Source organism: Pongo abelii, chromosome 10 (genome assembly GCF_028885655.2).
Source record: "Pongo abelii isolate AG06213 chromosome 10, NHGRI_mPonAbe1-v2.0_pri, whole genome shotgun sequence".
In the NCBI taxonomy this organism is placed as follows: domain Eukaryota; kingdom Metazoa; phylum Chordata; class Mammalia; order Primates; family Hominidae; genus Pongo; species Pongo abelii.
Genome location: NC_071995.2, coordinates 54,092,465 through 54,097,467, shown reverse-complemented (window position 1 = coordinate 54,097,467; position 5,003 = coordinate 54,092,465). Strand labels below are relative to the sequence as shown.

General features: G+C 48.3%; 1 non-coding gene across 1 annotated transcript; it reads right to left on the bottom strand.

The window, feature by feature from the left end:
- Positions 1-4,102: 4,102 nt before the first annotated feature.
- TRNAS-CGA (transfer RNA serine (anticodon CGA)) lies at positions 4,103-4,184 on the bottom strand. The gene has a single exon. It is a non-coding gene; the product is annotated as a tRNA-Ser (tRNA).
- Between the last annotated feature and the right edge of the window lie 819 nt (positions 4,185-5,003).

The window sequence follows — 5,003 nt, the reverse complement described above, 5'->3', positions numbered from 1 at the left end:
ATTGAGTGAATAGTGGTATCAACAAAAGTGCGAAAAGTTCAGAACGATGATTGTGGGAGAGGAAGAGAAGATTTGTTTGCATATTAGGTGACACTAGGTCAGCTGTGCAGAGATGTAAGCAGCTGGAGATAAAGGACCATGGTTTAGCTGAGGACATACCTGGAAAGGTGGCTCTGAGATTTTGTCTTGGGAGGAGAATGAAGCTTTGGTGGAATTCCACAGGAGGAAGAAGAAAGCAAATGAGGTGGAGAAGCAGTATACTGAGAAGGAGAAAAACAAGAAGTGTTTCTGAAGGCCAGTAAGAAATCAATGTTGTTTCAAACACAGAAAGGATGGAGATTGAGAAGAGATTATTAAATTTGTCCAGTGGTTTCTATTAACGTCTAAAAAACTTCAGGAGGCCGGGCGCGGTGGCTCACACCTGTAATCTCAGCACTTTGGGAGGCTCAGGCAGGTGGATCACTTGAGGTCAGGAGTTCAAAACCAGCCTGGTCAACATAGCAAAACCCCGTCCCTACTAAAAATACAAAAAAAAAAAAAAAAAAAAAAAATTAGCCAGGCGCATGGTGACAGGGACCTGTAATACCAGCTACTCGGGAGGCTGAGGCAGGAGAAATTGCTTGAACCTGGGAGGTGGTGGTTGCAGTGAGCCAAGCTTGTGCCACTGCACTCCAGCCTAGGCGAGAGAGCAAGACTCTGTCTCAAAAAAAAATAAAAACAACCAAAACACTTCAGGAGGCAGAAACCAGATGACAGGGTATCTGATAGCATAGAACTGGAGGCAGAGAGGTATACATTTTATTCGAAAATAAAAGGAAGTAGAAAACAATGTGGAAATTTGAAAGTGTCAAATGAAGGTGGGGTTTTGTTTGTTCTGAATTCATGAAGGATTGATCCAGTGGAGTAGAGGAATTTGAAGGTGTTATGGAAGGATATTTATGGAAGGTTCCTTAGGAGGTTTAAATGAGTGGGACTACAGGCCTAAGAGGAGAAGATTACTTCAGGGAAAATATGCAGGGCCACATACTGTAGCAGGAACTAAAGAATGCCAGTGGGTGATATGTAAATATGTAAGAATGGTGAGAGAGAGGGGGCCAGATCATGCAAGGTAAAGAAAGGTAAAAGAATAGATAGGATTTGTTGGAGTGGAAGAGGAAGGGTGAAGGAATTGGGGAGATGGGGTGGGTACATGGGGATGGTGGAAATTTAAAATGATCTATTGTATATGAAGGTTTGAAGCCTTGGCCTCTCACCCACAAAAGTTACAAGAGAAGCATCTGAGAGTAAAAGGGATGAACTTCAAGTAGCAAACTCCCTCTGCCATATTTCCCTTCTTGGTCCAGATCCTCCATTTTGTAAACCATGGAGCCTTCTTCCCTTCACAACATAGTTGTTGGTTGCCCTCTGCTGGTCAGTTCTGGTCTTGGCTCGCCAGATATTTAAATATGAGAACCTGTGCAAATTGGGATTTGGTAGGAAGGAGAATCATGAGCCTATGAGATTTTATAAATTCATTCAACACATAGCTGATCACATCTATAAGGCCTTGTAGAGAAGATACAAATAAATAAAATACACAGCCCTAACTCTCAAGAAGCTTATATACCAGTCTAAAGATTGAAACATGTACACGTAACTACTGTAAAAAACACCCATTTATGCAAAACAATTTAAAAACGGACTGGCTTATCTGTGTTTAATGTGTTTATATGCCACAGGGGAAGAAAGACTTCACATAATAAGTTGAGAGCATAGGATGTGGTAGGCAACAAATCCACAGGAGAACCAACATTTAGGTGGAGAATGAGTAGAAAGTGTGGAAGAGAAAGATTATTCCAGGCAGAGAACACCATGAGCAAGGCTAAATAACTACCAGGAAGAACTAAAAGAATGCCAGTGGACAGAATATAGTGAATATGGAAGAGTGGTGAGAGAAAAGGGGTCATATCCTGCAACACAGAAAGCAGCCATAGAAGGGTTTAAGGTCCCGGACTGTAGCGTGGATGCTTTAGTGCAACTTTCTATATATTACCTCGTATGGTGCTCACAAATACCACTACCTTCCAAATGAAGGCTCTAGCTCAGCCTGCACTCACCCCTGAGAAAAGTGAGCATATTTGAGACATATCTATTTAGAAGGTAAAATAAATGGAACATGTTTCTATTTATTTTTATTTTATTTTATTTGAGACAGAGTCTCGCTGCATCGCCCAAGCTGGAGTGCAGTGGCACAATCTTGGCTCACTGCAACCTCTGCCTCTTGGGTTCAAGCGATTCTCCTGCCTCAGCCTCCCAAGTAGCTGGGATTACAGGCGCCCGCCACCACACCCAGCTAATTTTTGTATTTTTAGTAGAGATGGGGTTTCACTACATTGGCCAGGCTGGTCTTGAACTCCTGACCTCGTGATCCGCCTGCCTCAGCCTCCCAAAGTGCCGGGATTACAGGCGTGAGCCACCACACCCACCCGTTTTTATTTTATTTTTATGTTAGCATATCAAGGGAGAAGTCCTTGCATGCAATTTAGTGAATGGTGGTGCTGGTAGACTGACAGGTAGCTGGAGTGATCAAGAGCATCAAAGAGGATGGGCCTAAAGGATTTTGGAAAGTGTTAATGGTGAGGGACAGGGAGGCAATGTGAGGGTCATGCTGGAAATAACAGCCTGAGCAGTGGTATGAAGGTGGGAAACTCTAAGGTATAAATGTGTAGAAAGCTCTATGTATTACCCTAGAGCCCCCTGCCCTTTGGGATTCCTTTTGGACAAGAGGCTGTGCAAGAAATACAAAAAGAACATCCTTGGCCAGGCACAGTGGCTCACACCTGTAATCCCACCACTTTGGGAGGCTGAGGCAGGCAGATTGCTTGAGTCCAGGAGTTTGAGACCAGTGTGGGCAACATGGCGAAATCCCGGAACCCCGTCTCTACTAAAAATACAGAAAGTTAGCTGGGCGTGGTGGTGCATGCCTGTAGTCCCAGCTACTGAGAAGGGAGGATTGCTTGGGCCTGGGAGTTTGAGGTTGCCCTGAACTGAGATCGCATCACTGCACTCCAGCCTGGGCGACAGAGCAGGACCCTGTCTCAAAAACAACCCCCCAAAACAAACAACAAAATCCTCAACAAGCAGCCTAGATCCTCCCCACAATCAGAAATTAGGGGATAGGAAAAATGGGGTGAGATGAGTATAGGAGGGTTAAAGGTTAAAGATGAAATTAATTTCCTTGCTTGGTTAATACACATAATTTAAAACAGTACCTGGCACATAATAAGCACTCAATAAAAAGTGAGAATTATCTTCCCACACCTTGGCTCTAGCTGGATCTGCAATGATGTTTCAATAGGCTACTCCCTTCTAGCCCTGTACACCTCAAGGAAATCCAGATGAGAGAATCCTGTTTCCTGGGTCTTCGGTGTAATCAGACCTACAAGGTGTGACTTCTGGTCATGAAATTTAGAGGAAACTCTAGGTTTGACTAATATTGCAAAACAGCCACTCACATTCCCAAAATGTAACCCTTCAACCAAATCCTTCCCTATGCCCTCAGAAGAATGAGACAGTGCCAAAGCTCTCCCAGCAAGCCTGAAGTTACAAAATTCTGAACATGCCTCACAGTCTAGCAGCCAATACAGTCGTGCATAATTAAACTTCCCAAGATCACTCCCATCCTCCCAAATCCAGGGGTTAAGACCTTTTGGCGGCTTCCCTTTTGGAGAGAGAAAGTGCACGAAAGACACGTGTGAGAACTGGGGTTACCTTTATGTGTTGTGAAAGGGGTTAAAAAAGTCGCCGTCAGGCCAGGCGCGGTGCTCACGCCTGTAATCCCAGCACTTTGGGAAGCCGAGGCGGGCAGATAACCTGAGGTCAGGAGTTTGAGACCAGCCTGGCCAATATGGTGAACCCCCGTCTCTACTAAAAATACAAAAATTAGCAAGGTGTGGTGGCGCATGCCTGTGGTTCCAGCTACTCGGGAAGCTAAAGCAGGAGAATTGCTTGAACCCGGGAAGCGGAGGTTGCAGTGAGCCGAGATCGCGCCACTGCACTCCAGCCTGAACAACAGAGCGAGACTCCCTTTTAATAAGAAAGGAAAAAAAAAAAAAAAAAAAACCGTCACGAACAGGATTCGAACCTGTGCGGGGAAACCCCATTGGATTTCGAGTCCAACGCCTTAACCACTCGGCCACCGTGACTTCCAAAACCGCACTTTGCCGCGCACTTACAGAAGGGGTCCGCACTGCAATCCGGGAATGCGTGCGGGAACCGGAAGCAGGGTACCGGCCCCCATACACACACACACACCTGAGGACTCCCCACCCCTCGGTTCCTTACCTCCTATCTACGCCATCCAAAGAAAAAGAGTCGGATGGACCGGGTGACCCAGGGAGGGAGGGTCTCCTGCCTAGCGAAGAGTCGGGGTCTCGAGTAGGAGCTCACACCTACTTAGGAGGCGACAGCGAGGCCTGCGGAGGAAGCAGTTGAGGGAAGGCACTGGGCCGCCAGGGTGGCGACTAGGGGACTTTTGGGTTAACAAGTGAGGGGGGTGCTGGGTGGACAAGGCGCGAGGGGTGAGGGAGACTCTGAGAAGTTTAAATGGGGAGCTGCTGTGAATGGACGGAAGGAAGGAACTTCTTGGGGAAAGGCGTTTGGGGTTTGGGGGGACGAGGGGCTCTGTCGGGTTAGGAATGCGCAAGGTGAGGGCCACTCGGGTCTACGGGTTGGGGCTGCTCCAGCGACTGGCGGCCGCCTGGGGTGGGATAGCGAGGTGACACTTCCGAGCTGAGGCAAAAAGAGGGAAAGGGCTTCGCGTCTGGTAAGAGCGACCTCAAGAGAATGGCGCCCCCTCCAGGAAGCGTCCTTCTCCCCGGAGGCTCCCGCCGCCGCTGCCGGGGAGGCCGCCAGGGTCGGCCCGCGCCTGGAGCTCCGCCGCCGCGCCCGGCCTGCCGGCAGGGGGCGCAGCGCGGACCGGGGCCGGCCCAGGCGGCGGGAGGCGGCGGCCGCGGCGGCGGGAG